The sequence below is a fragment of the Megalobrama amblycephala genome, linkage group LG7, assembly GCF_018812025.1.
Source record: "Megalobrama amblycephala isolate DHTTF-2021 linkage group LG7, ASM1881202v1, whole genome shotgun sequence".
NCBI lineage: Eukaryota > Metazoa > Chordata > Actinopteri > Cypriniformes > Xenocyprididae > Megalobrama > Megalobrama amblycephala.
In genome coordinates this window covers 56,523,496-56,551,232 of record NC_063050.1, presented here as the reverse complement: position 1 = coordinate 56,551,232, position 27,737 = coordinate 56,523,496, and the positions used below count along the sequence as shown (strand labels likewise).

Here is a 27,737-nt window from a genome sequence, read left to right as displayed (position 1 = left end):
GCTATGAGCACTTTACTGACGAAACTGTGACTTCACACAGCACTTACATACTGTTGTACTCATGTTGATTTGATTGTTTCTACTATTCTCATTTATAAGTCGCTTTGGAGAAAAGCATCTGCTAAATGACTAAATGTAAAATGTAAATGTAAAATGTACTTTCAGTTATGAAAACTATGATTCAATTATGATAACTTCATTTAATTATTTTTAAGAAGTTAAATAGTTTATTTTGACTTTGTTGCCACATGGACCTTTATTATTTTTTCTCTCAGATTATAATGTTTTAAATATCAAATTGAGTTGATTTATCTCATACATTTTAACTAATTAAATATTCCACAGCTAGCCATATTTAACCATATTCATATTCTAAGCAATTTGAATAAATGCATTTTGAAAATATGATTATTTAATGCAGATGCATTAAATGCATAGATGCAGTGTAGAAATCTTCATAAATGTACAAATATGCATTACATTAAGTTTATTAGTTTGTTTACTTTAAATTTATTCAAAATGAAAGCAAGCATTTTAACTACAAAGCCTCATTTTTTAAATCATATGATTTAAAAAATGAGGCTTTGTAGTTAAAATGCTTGAAAAAAAAAAACACACAAACAAAAAAACAAAAACAAAAAAACATTTTTTTCATACGTTCATATTTTTTTATTCCTCCTACTTGCAGGTTTTTGCATCACCCCAGAACTTCTTTTTTGAAACATCTCCATCATGTTGCACATTTCAATCTGATGCACATGCACTGGTTTTTCAGTGACTTTTCTCTCATATTGTCAGGCTTTTCTCAGTGGGCAAATCTGCTCATTAATTGGGTGGAAATGAGCCAATCTCACGCATCAGTAACAATACCAGCGCTATGCTACATTAACCTCCACCCGTGTCCCGTTCTCCGCCTCAAACAGCGTTGATGAAAGAGAACGGCTTCTTTTGGAAATCACTCCCAGTGAATGGCCAGATGAGGAAATTAGACACCCTCACTGCCGCCCAGTTTTTGTAGAGCATAATTGGTTTTACTGCAGTAAAGAAGACTGAGTTTCTCATATCCTGTGTTTGTTGTTGTTTTAACTGACACGCTCAAAGCACTGAAATGCTGCTGCTCCTTATCGGGAATCATCGTTATAGTCGTGTGTGTAATCTAAGATGTCCCAGTGCTGTTTTCATAGTGTAATAAAGTCAACGGCTCTCTGGTCTCTCACAGTTCACGACCACATTCATTTTGATTATTGAAGCTCTTCGTTTATGGTGGGAGTCAATCTTATCTGCCCCAAAAACCTACAGGGACGGCTCGCCACATTTTTTCGTGCTCAACTAAAATGACCTCATGATGGCTTTTTGTGTAAACTAATATTACACAGTTTTATACTTTTCATAATTTATACATTTTTAACTAATTAAATACTTCACAGTTAGCCATATTTTAACCATATTCATATTCTAAACAATTTGAGTAAATGCATTTTGAAAATATGATTATTTAATAAAATCAAATAGATGCAGAAAATAATAAACAATGCCATGCTTTTTTTTTTTTTTTTTTTTGAGCGCAGAAATCTTGTTTCACTAATTTATGACTGACAAATATGCACCGCATTAAGTTTGTTATTTTGTTTGCGTTTACGTTGAGCAGAAGTTCAGATTATGTGATCTCTGGTGAATTTGATAAGAAATAATCAAGTTCATATCGAGATCTCTGACCTTTGGTTTTGTTTTTTTAAGGAGAAACGTCAGAAGAGATTTGAGGAAAAATCTAAGCTTGTTTCCGCCACTGTGTAAAAAATTAAAAATTTAATTACGACTTTTTATCTCATAATTCTGACTTCTTTTCTCAGAATAGCGAGATATAAACTTTTCAGAATTGGACTTTATAACTCTATATTTATAACTCGCAATTGTGAGAAAAAGTCAGAATTGTAATATATAAACTCACAATTGCGAAAAAAGTCAGAATTGTGAGATATAAACTAGCAATTGCGAAAAAAGCCAGAATTGTGAGATAGAAACTAGCAATTGCAAAAAAAGTCAGAATTGCGAGAAAAAAAGTCAGAATTGCGAGATATAAACTCACAATTTCGAAAAAAGTCAGAATTGTGACAAAAAAGTCAGAATTGTGAGATATAAACTAGCAATTGCGAAAAAAGTCAGAATTGTGAGATATAAACACAAATGCAAGAAAAAAGTCAGAATTGTGACAAAAAAAGTCTGAATTGCGAGATATAAACTCGCAATTTCAGAAAAAAGTCAGAATTGTGAGATATAAACTTGCAATTGTGAAAAAAGTCAGAATTCAAGATATAAACCTGCAATTGCAAAAAAAAGTCAGAATTGTGAGATATAAACTAGCAATTACAAAAAAAAGTCAGAATTGCGAGAAAAAAAGTCAGAATTGTGAGATATAAACTAGCAATTGTGAAAAAAGTCAGAATTGTGAGATATAAACACAATTGCAAGAAAAAAGTCAGAATTGTGAGATATAAACTAGCAATTGCAAAAAAAGTCAAGAATTGCGAGATATAAACTTGCAATTGCGAAAAAAGTCAGAATTCAAGATATAAACCTGCAATTGCGAAAAAAAGTCAGAAATGCGAGATATGAATGCAATTGCGAGAAAAATGTCTGAATTGTGAGATATAAACTCACAATTGAGAGTTATAAAGTCAGAATTGTGAGATATAGATGCTAAAAATTCAGAAGTGCGAGATAAAGTCGCAATTGTGAGAAAAACAATATAAATGCAATTGCGAGAAAAAAGTCAGTATTGCAAGATATAAACGCAATTGCAAGAAAAAGTCAGAAAAAAGCCAAAATTGTCAGAGAAAAAGTTTCTATTATCTTTTAAATTGTTTTATTCCATGGTGGAAACAAACTTCCATAGTCTAGGAGACTCGATTGAGGCAGTAAAGAGATCTTGTTTGTGAGTTTTCTTTCTTTCTCCAGGGCAGATCTCTGTACTTCCAGCTCAATCACATCAATCCTCTGGTGATAACAGAGCACTGGTGTTAGTCAGTGGAGGGTCACTGGTTTAATCTGTGGAAGTGGATTTGAGGTAAATTACCCTCGGCCGGAGCAGAAGTGCGTTACACCCTATCTAGCCCCTCGTACGACAGTCTTCCTCCGTTTGTCCACACATCATTCCTCCTCTACCATCCGAATGCTCATATCCATCACTCTTTGTCCTTCTCTCCATCTTTGACATCTGTAGAAAAGGATGAGGAAGATACAAATGCCTTTCCTTCGTTCGTTCGATCCTCTCTGGAGGAGGTTTGTCGGTGAGATGGGAATGATTGTGAAGACCTCGTGCTGTGAGATGATTAAAAGCTGTCCCTCTTTATTACAGCTCTTGTAGAGACGCACACAAACAAACCACTTCAAGTGGTATAAAGGAGAGCAATGGCAGCAGAGCGAACAAAAGCAATGTGCTGTGCTTCTGTTTTGTCTTTTTCTGTATCTTTTTTTTGTTGTTCAGTCTCATTGAGGTCCACTTACGCTTTAATCTGCTGCACTGATGGTTTGAAAACTCAAGCCGTGCGGCTCCCTGAGTACAAATTCATGCTTTTACTGTCTGTCCTCTTCACTGCTTTGTGTCATCCTGTTGGTGCAGACTAATGGAAGTGTTTCAGACTGACCCCAAACTAGACATGCAGTGCAACACTACATATTTTCAAAAACAACTAGTATTTTGTTTTTAGCATCATACTGCCAGATATTGTTTTGGTGTGTTTGCAGCTTATTCAGGTCAAGAACAGCCCAGATGGTTTTTTCTAGCACTGTTCAGGGATGTCACTAACCAGTTGTTTTTAGTGCTGTTTAGGGATGTCACTAACGAGTGATGAATCACTAACCAGTTGTTTATGGATGTCACTAACGTGTGATGTATCACTAACCAGTTGTTTTTAGTGCTGATGTCACTAACAAGCAATGTATCACTAACCAGGGGTGCGTTTCCCGAAAGCATCGTTGGTGAACCATGGTCGTAAGTCCCATTGAACTCTATTGGTAACGACGGAACTTGCGACCATAGTTCGCTTTGGGAAACGCACCCCAGTTCCATGCTCAGAAAGTGAAACTCCAAGCTGGTCTGGTCAACCACCTCTACAGAGGCTTTCCACAAGTTAAAGCAACTGTTCACGTCTGCTCCTATCCTGCATCAATTCATTGTGGAAGTTTTTTTTTTTTATTATTATTATTTTTATTTAACCTTTATTTAACCAGGAAAGACTGACTGAGATTAAAAATCTCTTTCACAGGAGTGACCTGGCCAAAATGAGCAGCAATACAATTAGTATCAACACAGATTTACACCATACACACAGAATTAAAAACAATTACATTTCACTGCATCATCTTCTATTTTAAATTGATCTAAAGACAGCAAATTTTTTAAGTTCAATTTCGATTGAAGGTAATTCCAATCAAACGGGGCTGCATACACAAAAGCTTTCTTGCCAAGTTCAGATTTAGCAAATGGAACAAAAAGATTAAAACATTTTTGTGAACGTAGAAAATAATTCTTAACAGTTTTCTGTTGAATAAGACAGGAAAGTTGTTTAACCAGTTGTTTAGGGATGTCACTAACAAGCGATGTATCACTAACCAGTTGTTTAGGGATGTCACTAACGAGTGAAGTATCACTAACCAGTTGTTTAGGGATGTCACTAACAAGCGATGTATCACTAACTGTTATGGTATGCTGGTGTAGAGAAGAGGCAGATACGGATTTCCACAATTACACGTAGTATTTAATACACAGAAGGCAAGGAGAACCAAACATACACGTTATACAACATTCAGAACGGACAAGGAGTGAAGGGAGTGAGTGTCATATAAAGGGAGTGCTAACAATAGAGTCCAGGTGCAGGTGATGAGTGTTGATGAGGAACTGACGAGGGAAGTGAGTGCAGGTGACGAAACAGGAGGATCATGGGATATGGAGTCCAGGGAAACAAGGGATCCGTAACAGTACCTCCCCCTCCCGGTAGGCGCGTCCTCGCGCCGTAGATGTAACAACCGGGAGGGGGGCGGGCGCCCTGGAGACCTCAAACCGAAGCAGGGGGAGGAGTAGACTGGAGTGGAGGTCTCCAGGGCAGGCTCAAAAGCCATGGCGGGTCAGGAGCCGTGGGCAGCCATGGCGGGTCAGGAGCCGTGGGCAGCCATGGCAGGTCAGGAGCCGTGGGCAGCCATGGCGGGTCAGGAGCCGTGGGCAGCCATGGCGGGTCAGGAGCCGTGGGCAGCCATGGCGGGTCAGGAGCCGTGGGCAGCCATGGCGGGTCAGGAGCCGTGGGCAGCCATGGCGGGTCAGGAGCCGTGGGCAGCCATGGCGGGTCAGGAGCCGAAGGCGGCCATTGCGGGTCAGGAGCCGAAGCCGAATTGTCGCCGAGCCCAGGCGGCGGTGAAGGACCGGCGGGAGATGGCGGAACCAGCGGCTCCGCCGACCGAAGCGCAGCCGGGGCTCCAGAAGGCCGCAGTTGAACACAGACGACAGACAACAGAGTGAACACCAGGGGGAGTGAGGAAGCCAACTGGAAACGAGGGACGGAGGGACGGAGCGGAGCCGGAGGAGTGCAGTCCAGAGGGGAAGGCAGGCTGACGAGGGACCAAGGTGTGAGCGGAGGCAGGATGGAGACTTGTGAAGCTGGTGGACTGATGGGCAACGGTGGAGACGAGGGAGGTTGGAGCCAGGGTGTAGGTAATCGCCCAGAGGTCCGAGGTGGAGATCTGGGCGAGGGGGCTTGAGGTGGAGGTGCAGTGAGTACATACATGGGAGGCGGGAGAGGGAGGCAGGGAGGGAAAACAGTCTTATCAAAGTTCATAGCTGGAGCGGCTGGCTCGGCGGCGGCTGGAGCGGCTGGCTCGGCGGCGGCTGGAGCGGCAGGCTCGGCGGCGGCTGGAGCGGCTGGCTCGGCGGCGGCTGGAGCGGCTGGCTCGGCGGCGGCTGGAGCTGAGGGCTCGTAGGCGGCGGCTGGAGCTGAGGGCTCGTAGGCGGCGGCTGGAGCTGAGGGCTCGTAGGCGGCGGCTGGAGCTGAGGGCTCGTAGGCGGCGGCTGGAGCAGAGGGCTCGTAGGCGGCGGCTGGAGCAGAGGGCTCGTAGGCGGCGGCTGGAGCAGAGGGCTCGTAGGCGGCGGCTGGAGCAGAGGGCTCGTAGGCGGCGGCTGGAGCGGCTGGCTCGGCGGCGGCTGGAGCGGCTGGCTCGTAGGCGGCGGCTGGAGCAGAGGGCTCGTAGGCGGCGGCTGGAGCAGAGGGCTCGTTCATCCCCTCAAATACAATTAAAATCCCCACAGGCACTGGAGCTGGCTCTGTGGGGACTGGAGCGGGCTCTGGAGAGACTGGAGAGGGCTCTGGAGAGACTGGAGAGGGCTCTGGAGAGACTGGAGAGGGCTCTGGAAAGACTGGAGAGGGCTCGTTCATCCCCTCAAATACAATTAAAATCCCCACAGGCACTGGAGCTGGCACTGTGGGGACTGGAGCGGGCTCTGGAGACACTGGAGCGGGCTCTGGAGATACTGGAGCGGGCTCTGGAGACACTGGAGCGGGCTCTGGAGACACTGGAGCGGGCTCTGGAGATACTGGAGCGGGCTCTGGAGACACTGGAGCGGGCTCTGGAGATACTGGAGCGGGCTTTGGAGAGACTGGAGCGGGCTCTGGAGATACTGGAGCGGGCTTTGGAGAGACTGGAGCGGCTTTCTTCCTCCTCCTCCGCTTACTGGGCCCAGTAGAGGAATGTGGGTCCAGCATGGGGCAGGCAGGGAGTTTGCTGGAGGGGTATGCGGAGGAAGCCGGAGGTTGAATGACTGGCCCGGCCAACCATGTTTCTGGATGGACTGGACGACAACACTTATCCTGAACCATGTCCACGAAGAATTTGGAACCATTTAAACACAAAATTAAATTGATAGTTTCGCTTAAGGAGAAACGAAAAACAGGTTCATCAAAACGGATAGTGTCATCATCCAATCCATCCAAAAACAGGGAGATCAAAACTGCTTCAGGCCAGTCAGACAAATAAGCGAGCTCAACGAACTCCTCCACATACCTCTCCAGCGAACGACCTACCTGCAGGAGCCCGATAAGGCGATCGCTGGCGGTCAGAGTGAGAGGCGTTGGAGGAGCTGAATCCAGGGACCCGGTGAAAGGCTCCATTTTTTTTTTCCCGTGGAAAATCCGGTCGTTTTTCGGTCCGTTCTTCTGTTACGGTATGCTGGTGTAGAGAAGAGGCAGATACGGATTTCCACAATTACACGTAGTATTTAATACACAGAAGGCAAGGAGAACCAAACATACACGTTATACAACATTCAGAACGGACAAGGAGTGAAGGGAGTGAGTGTCATATAAAGGGAGTGCTAACAATAGAGTCCAGGTGCAGGTGATGAGTGTTGATGAGGAACTGACGAGGGAAGTGAGTGCAGGTGACGAAACAGGAGGATCATGGGATATGGAGTCCAGGGAAACAAGGGATCCGTAACACTAACCAGTTGTTTAGGGATGTCACTAACGAGTGAAGTATCACCAACCAGTTGTTTAGGGATGTCACTAACGAGTCATGTATCACTAACCAGTTGTTTAGGGATGTCACTAACAAGCGATGTATCACTAACCAGTTGTTTAGGGATGTCACTAACGAGTGAAGTATCACCAAACAGTTGTTTAGGGATGTCACTAACGAGTCATGTATCACTAACCAGTTGTTTAGGGATGTCACTAACAAGCGATGTATCACCAACCAGTTGTTTAGGGATGTCACTAACGAGTCATGTATCACTAACCAGTTGTTTAAGGATGTCACTAACGAGTGAAGTATCACCAACCAGTTGTTTAGGGATGTCATTAACGAGTCATGTATCACTAACCAGTTGTTTAGGGATGTCACTAACGAGTCATGTATCACTAACCAGTTGTTTAGGGATGTCATTAACGAGTCATGTATCACTAACCAGTTGTTTAGGGATGTCACTATCGAGTGAAGTATCACCAACCAGTTGTTTAGGGATGTCACTAACGAGTCATGTATCACTAACCAGTTGTTTAGGGATGTCACTAACAAGCGATGTATCACTGACTAGTTGTTTAGGGATGTCACTAACGAGTGATGTATCACCAACCAGTTGTTTAAGGATGTCACTAACGAGTGAAGTATCACCAACCAGTTGTTTAGGGATGTCACTAACGAGTCATGTATCACTAACCAGTTGTTTAGGGATGACACTAACGAGTCATGTATCACTAACCAGTTGTTTAGGGATGTCACTAACGAGCGATGTATCACCAACCAGTTGTTTAAGGATGTCACTGACGAGTCATGTATCACCAACCAGTTGTTTAGGGATGTCACTAACGAGTCATGTATCACTAACCAGTTGTTTAGGGATGTCACTAACGAGTCATGTATCACTAACCAGTTGTTTAAGGATGTCACTAACGAGCGATGTATCACCAACCAGTTGTTTAAGGATGTCACTGACGAGTCATGTATCACCAACCAGTTGTTTAGGGATGTCACTAACGAGTGATGTATCACCAACCAGTTGTTTAAGGATGTCACTGACGAGCAATGTATCACCAACCAGTTGTTTAAGGATGTCACTGACGAGTCATGTATCACCAACCAGTTGTTTAAGGATGTCACTAACGAGCGATGTATCACCAACCAGTTGTTTAAGGATGTCACTGACGAGTCATGTATCACCAACCAGTTGTTTAGGGATGTCATTAACGAGTGATGTATCACTAACCAGTTGTTTAGGGATGTCACTAACGAGTGATGTATCACCAACCAGTTGTTTAGGGATGTCACTAACGAGTCATATATCACTAACCAGTTGTTTAGGGATGTCACTAACGAGTGAAGTATCACTAACCAGTTGTTTAGGGATGTCACTAACGAGTGAAGTATCACCAACCAGTTGTTTAGGGATGTCACTAACGAGTCATGTATCACTAACCAGTTGTTTAGGGATGTCACTAACAAGCGATGTATCACTAACCAGTTGTTTAGGGATGTCACTAACGAGTGAAGTATCACCAACCAGTTGTTTAGGGATGTCACTAACGAGTCATGTATCACTAACCAGTTGTTTAGGGATGTCACTAACAAGCGATGTATCACCAACCAGTTGTTTAGGGATGTCACTAACGAGTCATGTATCACTAACCAGTTGTTTAAGGATGTCACTAACGAGTGAAGTATCACCAACCAGTTGTTTAGGGATGTCATTAACGAGTCATGTATCACTAACCAGTTGTTTAGGGATGTCACTAACGAGTCATGTATCACTAACCAGTTGTTTAGGGATGTCATTAACGAGTCATGTATCACTAACCAGTTGTTTAGGGATGTCACTAACGAGTGAAGTATCACCAACCAGTTGTTTAGGGATGTCACTAACGAGTCATGTATCACTAACCAGTTGTTTAGGGATGTCACTAACAAGCGATGTATCACTAACCAGTTGTTTAGGGATGTCACTAACGAGTGATGTATCACCAACCAGTTGTTTAAGGATGTCACTAACGAGTGAAGTATCACCAACCAGTTGTTTAGGGATGTCACTAACGAGTCATGTATCACTAACCAGTTGTTTAGGGATGTCACTAACGAGCGATGTATCACCAACCAGTTGTTTAAGGATGTCACTGACGAGTCATGTATCACCAACCAGTTGTTTAGGGATGTCACTAACGAGTCATGTATCACTAACCAGTTGTTTAGGGATGTCACTAACGAGTCATGTATCACTAACCAGTTGTTTAGGGATGTCACTAACGAGCGATGTATCACCAACCAGTTGTTTAGGGATGTCACTAACGAGTCATGTATCACTAACCAGTTGTTTAAGGATGTCACTAACGAGTGAAGTATCACCAACCAGTTGTTTAGGGATGTCATTAACGAGTCATGTATCACTAACCAGTTGTTTAGGGATGTCACTAACGAGTCATGTATCACTAACCAGTTGTTTAGGGATGTCATTAACGAGTCATGTATCACTAACCAGTTGTTTAGGGATGTCACTAACGAGTGAAGTATCACCAACCAGTTGTTTAGGGATGTCACTAACGAGTCATGTATCACTAACCAGTTGTTTAGGGATGTCACTAACAAGCGATGTATCACTAACCAGTTGTTTAGGGATGTCACTAACGAGTGATGTATCACCAACCAGTTGTTTAAGGATGTCACTAACGAGTGAAGTATCACCAACCAGTTGTTTAGGGATGTCACTAACGAGTGATGTATCACCAACCAGTTGTTTAAGGATGTCACTGACGAGTCATGTATCACTAACCAGTTGTTTAGGGATGTCACTAACGAGTGATGTATCACCAACCAGTTGTTTAAGGATGTCACTGACGAGTCATGTATCACTAACCAGTTGTTTAGGGATGTCACTAACGAGCGATGTATCACCAACCAGTTGTTTAAGGATGTCACTGACGAGTCATGTATCACCAACCAGTTGTTTAGGGATGTCACTAACGAGTGATGTATCACCAACCAGTTGTTTAAGGATGTCACTGACGAGTCATGTATCACCAACCAGTTGTTTAGGGATGTCACTAACGAGTCATGTATCACCAACCAGTTGTTTAAGGATGTCACTGACGAGCGATGTATCACCAACCAGTTGTTTAAGGATGTCACTGACGAGTCATATATCACCAACCAGTTGTTTAAGGATGTCACTAACGAGCGATGTATCACCAACCAGTTGTTTAAGGATGTCACTGACGAGTCATGTATCACCAACCAGTTGTTTAGGGATGTCATTAACGAGTGATGTATCACTAACCAGTTGTTTAGGGATGTCACTAACGAGTGAAGTATCACCAACCAGTTGTTTAGGGATGTCACTAACGAGTCATGTATCACTAACCAGTTGTTTAGGGATGTCACTAACGAGTGAAGTATCACTAACCAGTTTTTTAGGGATGTCACTAACGAGTGAAGTATCACCAACCAGTTGTTTAGGGATGTCACTAACGAGTCATGTATCACTAACCAGTTGTTTAGGGATGTCACTAACAAGCGATGTATCACTAACCAGTTGTTTAGGGATGTCACTAACGAGTGAAGTATCACCAACCAGTTGTTTAGGGATGTCACTAACGAGTCATGTATCACTAACCAGTTGTTTAGGGATGTCACTAACAAGCGATGTATCACCAACCAGTTGTTTAGGGATGTCACTAACGAGTCATGTATCACTAACCAGTTGTTTAAGGATGTCACTAACGAGTGAAGTATCACCAACCAGTTGTTTAGGGATGTCATTAACGAGTCATGTATCACTAACCAGTTGTTTAGGGATGTCACTAACGAGTCATGTATCACTAATCAGTTGTTTAGGGATGTCATTAACGAGTCATGTATCACTAACCAGTTGTTTAGGGATGTCACTAACGAGTGAAGTATCACCAACCAGTTGTTTAGGGATGTCACTAACGAGTCATGTATCACTAACCAGTTGTTTAGGGATGTCACTAACAAGCGATGTATCACTAACCAGTTGTTTAGGGATGTCACTAACGAGTGATGTATCACCAACCAGTTGTTTAAGGATGTCACTAACGAGTGAAGTATCACCAACCAGTTGTTTAGGGATGTCACTAACGAGTCATGTATCACTAACCAGTTGTTTAGGGATGTCACTAACGAGTCATGTATCACTAACCAGTTGTTTAGGGATGTCACTAACGAGCGATGTATCACCAACCAGTTGTTTAAGGATGTCACTGACGAGTCATGTATCACCAACCAGTTGTTTAAGGATGTCACTGACGAGCGATGTATCACCAACCAGTTGTTTAAGGATGTCACTAACGAGCGATGTATCACCAACCAGTTGTTTAAGGATGTCACTGACGAGTCATGTATCACCAACCAGTTGTTTAGGGATGTCATTAACGAGTGATGTATCACCAACCAGTTGTTTAGGGATGTCACTAACGAGTGATGTATCACCAACCAGTTGTTTAAGGATGTCACTAACGAGTGAAGTATCACCAACCAGTTGTTTAGGGATGTCACTAACGAGTCATGTATCACTAACCAGTTGTTTAGGGATGTCACTAACGAGTCATGTATCACTAACCAGTTGTTTAGGGATGTCACTAACAAGCGATGTATCACCAACCAGTTGTTTAAGGATGTCACTGACGAGTCATGTATCACCAACCAGTTGTTTAGGGATGTCACTAACGAGTCATGTATCACTAACCAGTTGTTTAGGGATGTCACTAACGAGTCATGTATCACTAACCAGTTGTTTAGGGATGTCACTAACGAGCGATGTATCACCAACCAGTTGTTTAAGGATGTCACTGACGAGTCATGTATCACCAACCAGTTGTTTAGGGATGTCATTAACGAGTGATGTATCACCAACCAGTTGTTTAGGGATGTCACTAACGAGTGATGTATCACCAACCAGTTGTTTAAGGATGTCACTAACGAGCGATGCATCACTAACCAGTTGTTTAGGGATGTCACTAACGAGTGAAGTATCACTAACCAGTTGTTTATTTTTCTAGTGTCATTTAGTAATGTGTAACTACCCAGTTGTTTTTTTCAGTGCTGTTTAGGGAGGTCACTCACCATTTGTTTTTTCTCTAATGATGTCACTAACCAGTTATGAGTTTTCATTTTTTTCTAGTGCCATTTAGTGATGTTTTTAGTAATCTGTCACTAACCCGATTTTTTTCTAGTGCCGTTTGGTGAGGTGTTTAGTGATACATAACTAACCTGTTATTGTTTGTGCCATTTAGTGATGGTTTTAGTGATGTGTCACTAACCAGTTGTTGTTGTTTTATTCCTAGTGACTTTTAGTGGTCATTAACCAGTTATTTTTGTTCTAGTGACATTTAGTGATGGTTTTAGTGATGTCACTAATCAGTTGTTGTATTGTAGTGATGTTTAGTAATGATCATGTAGACTCAAAGCAGACTCAGATGCTCCTTTAGTGAGACTCTGAATAAACCTACCGAATTTCCAGAATGATTCATCACTCTGTATTTGAAGCAGTGATAACAGTGATGATTTGTTTACGGCTCTGTACTGGTCCTGGTTTAAATTTTGCATCTCATTAGCACAGAAAATTGTGTCATAAACATATTATGTTTAAGTGTGATAAACAGATATGTGGCTTGTTAAAATGTTCTGAAATATAAAATGAAAAAAAAAAAATGTCTTTAATGACCACAAGCAGTGAATACACAAATACAGCCACATGTGTTGCAAATACATTATTTATATATGCCTCAGTGGTACGCTGTAAAATATATGTCTTCGCAGTGTTAAATAAAACATACATTTTACAAGAAAATACCATTTCAGTAAAGTAAATCCTACACCAGTTTTCAGTGTATTTGCTGAAGCATTTTAGCTTAATTTATTGCTTTTTTGGACTGAGAAGGAACTTCGTCTTCTGACAGGCACTGTATGTGCATAAACTATTTCAAGTTCCAGCACAATTGTACTCATCATGACATGAATCGTTCTCAGTCCACTTCCTGAAATGGTCCACATTGTTAGATACACTGTCCAGCCTTTCGGATGACCACTGGTGATCCATAGACGCTCTTTAAAGTGTCACACAGAGGATCCAGAACATCTGTAGCAGCAGGTGTCGGGCATCTACTCACTGACTGCTGATGCCCCGGGCTGTAAATGGACACTCCGTGTGTTTGTGTGTGTGTGTGTGTTTAGAGTCCACTGAAGCGAGGAGTGTGCAGCTGTCTCATAGGTGCTTGGACACACGGAGCAGGTGGCAGATCTCAGGAGGAGGGTCACACCTGCGCACGCATTGGTTTACATGCACTTACGATCACGGACTCGTGTGCCACCAGATAGATGCAGGGACCCAACACACACACACACACACACACAGAGAGAGAGAGAGAGAGAGAGAGAATCAAGTTTACTACTTAGTTGGTATTCATCACCAAGTGTGAGAGGAAGTGTGTCATTTCTGAAAAACAACACTTTATTTTGATGCTCCCAACAAACATTCTACTTACTATAAGTAACTTTGCAACCACATATCAACTTATTCTACTAACCCGAATCCATTATTCTACTAGCCCTAACCCTGACTGTCTACGAATACACTAAGTGTAATACTACTAATACACTAATGAGAGTTAGTTGACATGTTGACATAAAGGGGACCATCAAAAATGTGTCCCTTTAAATGCAAATGCGCTGCTGCTCCCGGCCCGCTTTCCAGAAGAGGGCGGAGCTTTAACAGCTCAACAACAACAAAGCTGGAGAATCTCACACAGCCAAAATGAGGATTGTCAGTAACGGTGTTCAGCCTTACATTGTTCAAACTGGAGTCGACACTGATGGAGAGACTCAGGAAGAAGTTACAACTTTTAGGATGTTTCTGAATGGTTAGTGGACAAATTTATGTAGTTGCTGTGGAGTTGATTCAACTCATCCACTAGCATGTGCCGTCATGTTCATCTTTTGTGTTGAATTGACCCTCGTTTGTGAAGCAGTCCGGCATAAAATGACGGCATGTCAACAACACTCTATTACAACAACTTTCCTCTTCTCTAAAGCAGCCCAACATTGTTGTGTGTTCTCGGGGGCGGGTTTATGTAAATTTTAGGGTTAGTGATGTCACCAACATGGGAAGAAGCTTGTCCCTACCAGCCGTTTGTTGTAGTCCTTAAACAGAGAATTCGTTAAAAGAAAATATCTTTGAGTGTCGTAACTTTGCAGATGTTGTTTATGCTCAAACAGCAACATTACACACTAACTAAAGTTAAAAAAGTCAGATCATAATCAACCACCCCTTTAAAATATATGGAAATGTATAATAAAAATAATTCTGCATTTCAGTTCTGCACAATTTATATACAGAGCAACACAATTTGAAAAATATTTTTACATTATTAAAAAACAAATACAAATGTACTATTATTATTAAAAATTATATAATTAAATATACTTTTTTTTTTGCAGATATGATTAAAAATATATCATTATAAATAATGTTTGTGTAATTTTTAAAATTATTTTGGAAAAAAAGTCCTAGAAATTCACTGGTGAAAACTTGTATAGCACCCAAATTATATTTTGAAATGAAAACAAGCAGAATTGTGTGGTTTTAATGACAGAAAACACATTTAAATCATTTTTAACTGTAATTATAAAACCAGCATATTTCCCCTGATTTCAGCTTTTGCTCTAAACTGATTTCATGGCTCTCTCTTTAACTAATGACTAACCCTCTGGTTGATTTCATTACGTCTAATGGATTCAGAGTAGTTTATAATGGATTCACAGTAGTTTATTGCTTGAGAGCTCCAGTGCAAACTTTCTCTTAAGTATGACCTATTTTATTTATCACTATTGTTGTTGTTTTGTCCTGAGGGAGGATATATTCCTTTAATGTGTGTGTGTGTGTGTATGTATCAAAATGAACACTTCACTAAACACCAAATAAAAGTAAATAAAACCAATTTGCTAGCTCTTTGATTGGGAACTTCATTAGAAACTGCAACATGAAATACATGTTTAATAGAATAGTTATCAGAATCAGCAGGCAATACGTTTTTAGACCCAGTGTGTGTGTTTCATGAGTATTAACGCCACAGGTCATGTTAATTTCCTCCTCGTCTTGTAGCTGACAGTGATAACAGATGGACACGTTATTAGTTTGGTAATGACTTTTATATGTTCACTCTTGTAAAAGTCATTCGGTCAAGGTGGACGCTTTAATGCGTGTGATGATCTTGTGTGTGTATTCATGTTGTAGATTAATAGATAGTTTTTGAGGCTTTGTGTTTGTCCTCAAGGACGGTTTCCTCTTCATCTTGTTTATTTGGGACTGACGGCTCTCTGTTTCTCTTTTAGACTGGGTTGTGTCTTGACTTGGAGCTGTCTGAGATAAATTATGACAGTAGAAGCAACATTTGCATCTCTTTTTTGGACCCAAGAGAGCTTCTTATGACAGCTGTTTGACAGCAAACCTCAATGTTATATTCAATATGTGTGTTTTTACATGTTTCAAACCACTTCAATTCAACTATATGAGCTTTATATAAAAATAATCATTCTGTCATCATTTACCAACCCTGATGTCATTTCAAACACAAAGAGATGATGTTCATGCTGCTATTTATCATGATGAAAGGGCTTTCAAGCTCCAAAAGGGACAAAAGACATCATAAAAGTAATGCATATGCATTAATACAAGTTATTTGATGCTTTATAGATAGATTTGGGTCTTACAAAGCAATCATATATGTTTAGAAAACTTCTGCTCACCATCTCTTTTTGTGTTCAGCAGAAGCTAGAAAACACACCGTGAGTAAATGATGACATGTTTTTCATTTTTAGTTGAATTATTCCTTTAAGGTTGATTACTCGTAAAAAATTCATCCCTTGATTGCTCTGTAAATATGTTGTTTTATAGTCGGCGGCCGAGATAAATCACATTGTTTTGGTGTTTATTACACTGAGTGACGGTTTTATGTGAATGAGAAGCAAGCGAACGAGAACATGATCTCCCATTACGATTACACCAGCGCTGTCTCTGAGAAAAATGCAGGCTCATTTCTTCATCGGTACTGCTGAAAATGAAATCTCCGAGGACACCGTGATGCACGGTTTGAAAATGTAATGCTTTTAATATTTGTTTTAGATTAATGACGTCTGACGACGTATGAGAGATCATGTTTGAGATAATGAACAAACATAATTACTCCTAGAGAGATGGCACATGGGATGCGTACTGTCATACTGCTGCTATACATATTACAGAGTATGCATACTGTGAACAATATGCAACTTTTCTGTATGCAAATGATCTGCTACATTTGCTATAATGTGTAGTATGCAACAGAGCACAAATTGCATGAACTCCCCACAATGCAATGCACTCGATTTGACTTTCTTTTAAAACCTTTAAAAGGTCTCACATGGTCTCTTAGCAGTGAAATGCATGTGATATGACATCCAGATAAAGTCAGATGCATCAATATGTCTCTGTTGTGCGTGATGTGATTAACATCGCTCTAAACTGACCCGATTATACGCTGAGCCTCGGGCTGGTTAGTTTAGATAACACATACTTACAGCATTGTGTCATCTATTATCTGCCTGTTATATAATCCGCTCATCTCAAGGACTCAAATGCAGCACAAAAGCCATTTGCTGCAAAACTAGATAGTTTCAAAATCAACTTAAGGAAATCTTTGCATGTGGTTCAACACACCTGCATTAAAGGTTTGAAAGTGTTTTATTATGATTACATATTCAGTGGCATAAAATGGTCTTAAAATGACAATAATATAATTTATCGCAGTTATTTCTGGAACAATATATCACATAACAAAAAGTAGTCCTCATGACAGGCCTAATGTTCAGATAGATTGACGGATGGATGGATGGATGGATGGATGGATGGATTGATGTTCAGATGGATGGATGGATGATGGATGGATGTTCAGATAGATAGATGGAGGGATGGATGGATGTTCAGATGGATGGATGGATGGATGTTCAGAGAGATGGATGGATGGATGGATGTTCAGAGAGATGGATGGATGGATGTTCAGATAGATAGATGGAGGGATGGATGGATGTTCAGATGGATGGATGGATGGATGTTCAGATAGATAGACGGATGTGTGGATGGATGTTCAGAGAGATGGATGGATGGATGGATGTTCAGATAGATAGATGGAGGGATGGATGTATGGATGGATGGATGTTCAGATAGATAGATGGAGGGATAGATGGATGTTCAGATGGATGGATGGATGGATGTTCAGATAGATAGACGGATGGGTGGATGGATGATGGATGGATGTTCAGATGGATGGATGGATGGATGGATGGATGTTCAGATAGATGGATGGATGGATGGATGTTCAGATACATGGATGGATGTTCAGATAGATAGACGGATGGGTGGATGGATGTTCAGAGAGATGGATGGATGGATGGATGTTCAGATAGATAGACGGATGGGTGGATGGATGTTCAGAGAGATGGATGGATGGATGTTCAGATAGATAGACGGATGGGTTGATGGATGTTCAGAGAGATGGATGGATGGATGTTCAGATACATGGATGGATGGATGTTCAGATAGATAGACGGATGGGTGGATGGATGTTCAGATAGATGGATGGATGTTCAGATAGTCGGATGGATGGATGTTCAGATGGATAGATGGATGGATGATGGATGGATTGATGTTCAGATGGATGGATGGATGGATGATGGATGGATGTTCAGATAGATAGATGGAGGGATGGATGGATGTTCAGATGGATGGATGGATGGATGTTCAGAGAGATGGATGGATGGATGGATGTTCAGAAAGATGGATGGATGGATGGATGGATGGATGTTCAGATAGATAGATGGATGGATGGATGTTCAGATAGATAGATGGAGGGATGGATGGATGTTCAGATAGATAGACGGATGTGTGGATGGATGTTCAGAGAGATGGATGGATGGATGGATGGATGTTCAGATAGATAGATGGAGGGATGGATGTATGGATGGATGGATGTTCAGATAGATAGATGGAGGGATAGATGGATGTTCAGATGGATGGATGGATGGATGGATGTTCAGATAGATAGACGGATGGGTGGATGGATGATGGATGGATGTTCAGATGGATGGATGGATGGATGTTCAGATAGATGGATGGATGGATGGATGGATGGATGTTCAGATGGATAGATGGATGGATGGATGTTCAGATAGATGGATGGATGGATGATAGGTGGATGGATGTTCAGATAGATGGATGGATGTTCAGATGGATGGATGGATGGATGTTCAGATGGATAGATGGATGGATGGATGTTCAGATAGTCGGATGGATATTCATATGGATGGATGTTCAGATAGATAGACGGATGGGTGGATGGATGTTCAGATAGATGGATGGATGTTCAGATAGTCGGATGGATGGATGTTCAGATGGATAGACGGATGGATGGATGGATGTTCAGATAGATAGATGGATGGATGGATGTCAGATAGAAGGATGGATGGATGGATGTTCAGATGGATAGACGGATGGTGGATGAAGAAGGATGGATGGATGGATGTTCAGATAGACGGATGGAGAATGATGTTCAGATGATAGATGGATGTTCAGAAGAAGATGGATGGATGGATGTTCAGATGGATAGACAGATGGTTGAATGGATGTTCAGATAGATAGAAGGATGGATGGATGGATGTTCAGAAGGATGGAGATAGATGGATGACGATGGATGGATGAATGGATGTTCAGATAGATAGATGGATGGATGTTCAGATAGAAGATGGATGGATGGATGTTCAGATAGATAGATGGATGGATGTTCAGATAGAAGGATGGATGGATGGATGTTCAGATAGATAGATGGATGGATGTTCAGATAGAAGGATGGATGGATGGATGTTCAGAAGGATGGATTTTCAGATAGATAGATAGATGGATGAAGTGGAAATAGAAACAGGAAGTGATGAGAGAAGAGGACACAAATTGAAAGTCGACTTAAACCCTTTGTAGTTAGTAGTTAGTTAGTCATTTTGAAGTTAGTAAAACTAAAGCAGGTCCAGATTGATTTTTTTCAGCAGTAATTTGGCGTAAAATCTGCAGAATGGATTTAAGCATGTTGAAATCTATTCAATTTAGTTGAGAGTGCTGCATGCGCTCTTATTGGATGCTGGAGTCATCATCAGATTAGCCAGAATATTAAATAAACAATCACTCAAGGGCTGAGAGATGTGAAGAAGTTAAATGATGGATGCTGTAATTCTGCAGAAATCTCATGTGTGCGTCCCGTACAGACCTGAAGATGAACCATCCGTTAGCAGCAGTTTATTTAATAGATGAAGTGCTGTCTTGACAAGATATAAACACAGATCTGTGTGTGTGTGTGTGTGTGTGTGTGTGTGTGTGTGTGTGTGTGTGTGTGTGTGTGTGTTTACACCTCTGAAATCTCCTAATGCTTCTGTAATTCTCATTTTCTGTGGTCATCTCCGCAGCTTTAATCACCGGATCACATTTGTGGCAATTATCTGCATAAACTAATGGCCAGTTGCAGGTCTGAGCGTGTGAATGGTGGATAATTAACGTTGACTGGTGTATGTAGGGCATCAGTGCAGAGTTTCGCCCCACGTTCACCAGTAATTGGCAAAATGCGATTTCTCATTCAGGCCATTTGAATCTCTGTTTTCTGAGGGAAAAACATTACGTTTCCTCGCCAATTAGTGTTAGTGGTTGCTGTGAGCGGTAATTTTGTACTAACTGATAAGGTTTTATTAAATTTGGTCTCCATGCAAATGCCAAGGAAATAATCAGCATTGTTCACTGGTGATGTGTGTGGGATGGGTGCAGTTTTTGTGTGCTGTCTAATTGTTGTGTGCTCATCGTGCTAATTGCCGTGCTAAACTACAACACTGTGTTTATTCTACTCTGTTTGTGATGGAGTGACTTGGCAATCTCCATGTTTTGTGTCTGAAGCAGTGTTAAGTTAACCATACTAACTAACTAATTACATTTTCAGCTGTATTTTGTCCTAGCTCATGTTTGTCATGTTTGCGCAGTTTTTCTGAAGGCTGAAAGTGAAGTGATGTCCAATAATGAAATGTCTCTCATGTAGCGTAAATTGCTGCTTTAATTGCTACAGTTTATGTAGTTGTCCATAAAACCATTTGCAGGTAAACTAATGAATGCAACACTTTACGGAAGAAGTAACAAACAATTTACATGTGGACACATTGTTAAGAAATAATTTGTTCCCTTGTTTTATTTAAATCAAATTAAGGGAATGAATTATTATACGATTTACTAAAACTTGGGAATGAATTATTATATCGTGCGCACGATTTACTAAAACACAGGAATAAATTATGTTGTGCGCATGATTTACTAAAACACGGGAATTAATTATTATATCGTGCGCACGATTTACTAAAACACTGGAATGAATTATTATATTGTATGCACAATTTACTAAAACATGGGAATGAAGTATTATATCTCGTGCACGATTTACTAAAACACGGGAATGAATTATTATATCTCGTGCACGATTTATTAAAACGGGATTGAATTATTATATCTCGTGCACGATTTACTAAAACACGGGAATGAATTATTATATCTCGTGCACGATTTATTAAAACGGGATTGAATTATTATATCTCGTGCACGATTTACTAAAACACGGGAATGAATTATTATATTGTATGCACAATTTACTAAAACATGGGAATGAAGTATTATATCTCGTGCACGATTTACTAAAACACGGGAATGAATTATTATATCTCGTGCACGATTTATTAAAACGGGATTGAATTATTATATCTCGTGCACGATTTACTAAAACACGGGAATGAATTATTATATCTCATGCACGATTTATTAAAACGGGATTGAATTATTATATCTCGTGCACGATTTACTAAAACACGGGAATGAATTATTATATCTCATGCACGATTTATTAAAACGGGAATGAATTATTATATTGTATGCACGTTTTACTAAAACACGGGAATGAATTATTATATCTCGCACACAATTTACTAAAACACGGGAATGAATTATTATATTGTACACACAATTTACTAAAACATGGGAATGAAGTATTATATCTTGTGCACAATTTACTAAAACACGGGAATTAATTATTATATCTCGTGCACGATTTATTAAAACGGGAATGAATTATTATATTGTATGCACGTTTTACTAAAACACTGGGAATGAATTATTATATCTCGCACACAATTTACTAAAACACGGGAATGAATTATTATATTGTACACACAATTTACTAAAACATGGGAATGAAGTATTATATCTTGTGCACAATTTACTAAAACACGGGAATTAATTATTATATCTCGTGCACGATTTATTAAAACGGGAATGAATTATTATATTGTATGCACAATTTACTAAAACATGGGAATGAAGTATTATATCTCGTGCACGTTTTACTAAAACACGGGAATGAATTATTATATTTCGTGCACACGATTTACTAAAACACGGGAATGAATTATTATATCTCGTGCACAATTTACTAAAACATGGGAATTCATTATTATATCTCGTGCACAATTTACTAAAACACGGGAATTAATTATTATATCGTATGCACGATTTACTAAAACACGGGAATTAATTATTATATCTCGTGCACGATTTATTAAAACGGGAATGAATTATTATATTGTATGCACAATTTACTAAAACATGGGAATGAAGTATTATATCTCGTGCACGTTTTACTAAAACACGGGAATGAATTATTATATCTCGTGCACAATTTACTAAAACACGGGAATGAATTATTATATCTCGTGCACAATTTACTAAAACATGGGAATTCATTATTATATCTCGTGCACAATTTACTAAAACACGGGAATTAATTATTATATCGTATGCACGATTTACTAAAACACGGGAATTAATTATTATATCTCGTGCACGATTTATTAAAACGGGAATGAATTATTATATTGTATGCACAATTTACTAAAACATGGGAATGAATTATTATATCTCGTGCACAATTTACTAAAACACGGGAATTAATTATTATATCTCGTGCACGTTTTACTAAAACACGGGAATTAATTATTATATCTCGTGCACAATTTACTAAAACACGGGAATTAATTATTATATCGTATGCACGATTTACTAAAACACGGGAATGAATTATTATATCTCGCGCACAATTTACTAAAACACGGGAATGAATTATCATATTGTATGCACAATTTACTAAAACATGCAAATGATGAATTAGTTGCCAAGGCTACATTTCTCATTTTCATTTAGTTAACTGAATGTACTAATAAATAACTAAAACTAAAACTGAAATAGAATGAATAAATACTATATAGACATATTTAAAAAACAAATCAAAATGACAAACATGAAATTAAAAACTTGAAAATGAAAATGGAAAATATAAAACAAAAACTAATTCAAAATATTAATAAAATAATGGAAATAATCTAAAATAAAATATAATAGTATACTAAGATAACAATGTTTCATGATCATTTTACGGCCTCCTATTTGTAACAAATAATTTCGTAAAAGATTGAATAAAAGATTCAGTTAAACAACGTCTTAAAATGATATTGCTTCCCTGAAGTAGCTTTAGTGTAGTTAGAAGTGCCAAGTTTCAGCTCTACTTCAGATAGCTTCAATGTAACTTGCTAGTTTAGAAATCTGACTCATTTTCACAAATGAATTAACTGATTAGAAAAAACAACTTGATTATTTTTCTCCGTCATGTTCTCCCAGAGATCCTGCGACTTTTTCTGCGCTTTAAACATGTTTCACTAAACATATATTTGCTCATTTTCAGCCAGTAAGCTTGTGAAACGCTCCAACTTAATCCAGTTCATTGAAAACGAAACTGACTCAAAAGAACATCGCTCACAGCCTTTTTCATTCTAAAAAGGTACCTTGTCTGTAGTTGGTCTACTTTAAATCACAAACAGCTTGTTGCTCGACAAATTACAGTTTCTCAGCAGCTTCACGTCACTGCCGTCGATAGATTCATCAGTGAGAGACGTCTGCACTAAACACAAAGTGACGCGCCAACATGCATCAACGGCTCCACTAATAAAGCTGCGCTCCACATGAAAGCCTGTGCTGCGTCAGATGAAGCAGCATACACGAGTTTCCAGCAGTCAGATCAGCTCTCATCGTCCGCCGCAGAGACTAATGGGAGTAAACAGGCATGTTTAATGCAGCAGCACTGCTGACAGGTGGGCGATGTACCTGTCATTCTGTCTCAATCGCCCGTGAACCCTCGCCAATCCCTTGCCGGCGTCGTCCAGGATAATCCAGAAGAGCAGTGCAAACATCTGAATGTCCTGGAGAACAGGGTGGGGCGAAAAATCTCATTTTCTCCTCCAACTTCAAAATCATCCGACATCATTGTTTTAGAGGCCTTTGTACACACTTGCTCTGTACTTCCTCCTACGTCACGTGTGACCTTTCCAACATGATTACGTAATGTGTGGAGCATCACAGAGCAGTGCAAGACGAGTATTTGTGGTTAAAAAGTATATAATTTTAATTTGTTTTAGAAAATGAGCGATGGTTTCTCTAGATAAGACTCTTATTCCTCGTCTGGGATCATGTAGAGCTCTTTGAAGCTGCACTGAAACTGACATTTTGACCTTCAACCGTTTGGTGCCCATTGAAGTCCACTATAAGGAGAAAAATCCTGGAATGTTTTCCTCAGAAACCTTCATTTCTTTTCGACTGAAGAAAGAAAGACATGAACCTCTTTAATGACATGGGGGTGAGTAAATTATGAATTATGGGTGAAATGACTTGCCTTAAAGAGACTTTGAACACAAGTTAGTTGATTTTTGACTGGAGTCAGATTCTCTCTGGAAGATACTGGATAAAATCCAGTGTTTCTTTTGTATAATTCATCTGAATCTGTATTTGTCACAGAGACCAATAGTACATACTGTAAGTTGAACATTTGAACACAGACCTGCCGCGTGAACCCCAAACCCCGCTGCTCCTACAGGAAGCTATCTTGAAAGAAAACGACTGTGCGTTAATTAACATTTTAATTGCTGTAATTTTCATATGCACGTTTACTCAGCTGTTACATGTGCAGCTGCTTTCATAGTGATAAAAGCAGCTGGAGCTCCTGCTGGAATATTCCTCGATCTCAATGTGTTGTGGAGAAACCTGAAACCTGCAGCTGTTTTAGATCTGTTACAAACTGCTCTCTAATAAGAAAAGATTCTATATGGAACCTTGAAGGGTTCCGTCATATATAGAACATTTATTGGTTCCCATGCTGGGGTTTTAACTCATTCATTTTGTTTTAATTCATTTTTAAAGAGCAGAGTCTGAAAAGCGTCACAAGAGACGGCGTTAAATTACCTCATGTCTCAAAGCACTTAATGAACATAAACGACTTAAAGAGCTTTTACTTGTACCACCTGACTGCTGCAGATTCATTTCGCCGTTGATAGTGTTGACTAAACTAAAAAGTTAATTGAGTTTATATTTCACAATTCTGACTTTTTTCTCACAAATCCAAGTTTAAATCTCAGTTCTTAGAAGGAAAAACAGAATTGTGAGATATACTCATTATTCTGTCTTTTTTCCCTCAGAATTGCGAGTTTTTATTCCACAATTCTGACTTTTTTCCCTTAGAATTGATATAAACTCACAATTGTGAGTTATAAAGTCTGAAATGGGAGATATAAACACATTTTTTTTTTTGCTTTTGATCAACAATTTGCATGTTTTGTCAGCTGTTTTTTTTTTTTTTTTTCGTCTTAAGAGCTTTTCAAGTAAAGTGCATTGGCCAAAGCATGAGAAATGCAAGCAATGATAATGCAATGCATACTTGAATATGCATTAAGAACTGTGCTTCAGAACACAGCAGCATGTGAAACTGAGCTTGTGTAGAAGTGTGCTTTCACACACCTGTATAGAGAATATTGTGCATCATTAAGTGAGTTGCTGGTTTGAATTTGAGAGAATGGACTGTTCTGTTTTGATTGTCTCTAGAAATTAAGTCCTAAATGACACTAGATTACTGATCTGTATTTATTTATTGTGAATTTATTGTCTTTGCAGACTTTCTTTATTATTCACCACATGATAACCGTAAGATCGACCCGCTGAGCGTGTGACCAGTTAACAACATTCAACAAAATTTATTTTTCGGTCCTCACAGATAATCTTTTGTGATAAATTACAAAATATACATAATAACCGAAAACGCGGCTGTCAACCTTGAAAGGCTATGGTTGTGTTTGTGACTGTGTCAGTTAAGTGAAGTGAATCATCTGTGTGGCGGGGTGAAATGGATTTGTCAAAGTTTGGAGATTTTATCGGGAAGGAAACAGCTTGAAACGACTGAAATGCTGTAAATCACATCCAGCCTCTCGCTCAGATCTGCTGTAAACGACAGACGGGCCGTCAACACTTTATGAGGACGCATTAAAAGATGATTTTTTAAGATCCAGTTGCAAAATCTGTGATGCTTGAATCCATCTGGCAGCTCATATTACAGACTTGACATGTAGGTGATAGGCTTGTGACGGTATCAAATTTTCATGTTGCGATTAATTGCTGAAGCTTTTATCGCGGTATACGGTATTATCACGATATTGAAATAAGTTGCAAAAAAAGTGTTGTCATAGTATAACAGGTTTAAGAACTCTTTTTTTAATAACAAAAATAACTCTGAATGTTTAAATACAATAATAAAATACACACAAAAAAAATATAAAGTCAAATTTTCAAACAGATTATAATGCAAAAGAATTAGGCTATAAAGAACAACAGGAAACACTTAACAATAAGGTCTCATTATTTAATGCATTAACTAAGATTGAGCAACAGCTACATTTGTTACAGAAAGTATTATTTTTTGTTAATGTTAGTTAATAAACACAACTGATCATTGTTAGTTTTATCTCAGGTCCATTAAATAAGTTCTTTTGATTTTAGTAATGTTATTAAACAGTAACTAAGAAATTAACATTAACTAAGACTAATTAATGCTTTATTATTTTTCATTGTCAGTTTGGTAACAATGAATTAACATGTTAACTAATGAACCGTATGTTGCAAAGTTTTACTGAACAAAAAACAAAAAAAAATCAGAACATTTCTAATCATTAGGGCATGTTGCAGTCCAGATTAAAATACATGTTTGAGGCATTTTAAAAACTTCACTAGCGCAGTTGCTTTGTTTATGGGGTTTCCAGGGTAACCGTTGCACTCTGCTGTTCCATCAGCGCCCTCTGCTGTCCGAGAGTGAACGCGCACTTTCATTCAGCGCGTCTCCTTCACTCGTTCCGCCATGTGCTTCTCATGCACGTTGGGATTGTTTACATCTGAGCGTGTTCTTTTGACGCAGAATACAGCGGTGTTGTGCATTTTATACGGTTGATGGGGAAAGTATTTTTAAATGCATTATAAAAATTTTAATAATTGGTAATAAAATATTATTTACGGTATTTTGAAATGCCCACGATAACAATATCGCGCATATTCATTATCGTGATATATCGCATTACCGAATATCGGCACAAGTCTAGTAGGTGAGGGGACATGATTAATTGCAATTTATTTTGCATGTCATTTTTATGATTAATTGCATTAAATGAACATGTTAAACTGACAACCCTAGTATAATATATATATATATATATATATATATATATATAATGAGATGCAAGACTCCGCCCTCTTCTGGAAAGGGGGCCGGGAGCAGCAGCTCATTTGCATTTAAAGGGACACACACAAAAATGGCGTGTTTTTGCTCACACCCAAATAGAGGCAAATTTGACAAGCTGTGTCATGTGGTTCTTCAGTAAATTCGTGCATGTGAGCACAGACACATTTTGGATGCTCTTGTGCACATCTGTTGCTGTGAATAGTTTGGTTGTCGGCTATCTTTAATGTAAAGTGTTGTGATTATGATGTTGACAGTCTAATATAGACATGTGACTCTTTCAAAATGCCCCTTTTGAGCAACATGTTTAAAGTCACAGACATACTGCTTTAAATCATGCATGACTTTTTTTTCTCAGCAAAACAAGATATTCACTGAGAAAAATGTATTCATGTCAGTTGCAAAGGAAAGCCATTTCAGACAGAACAATTTAGTGTTATTTTAATGAAAAATGTCTCTGCGTACAAATACTAACTCTGTGCTTTCATA

General features: G+C 39.4%; 1 protein-coding gene across 2 annotated transcripts in view; it reads left to right on the top strand.

Annotated features, from left to right (window-relative positions):
- Positions 1 to 27,737, top strand: part of zgc:152904 (uncharacterized protein LOC767777 homolog) — a 299,456-nt gene that overhangs the window by 95,568 nt on the left and 176,151 nt on the right. The window lies entirely within an intron of this gene.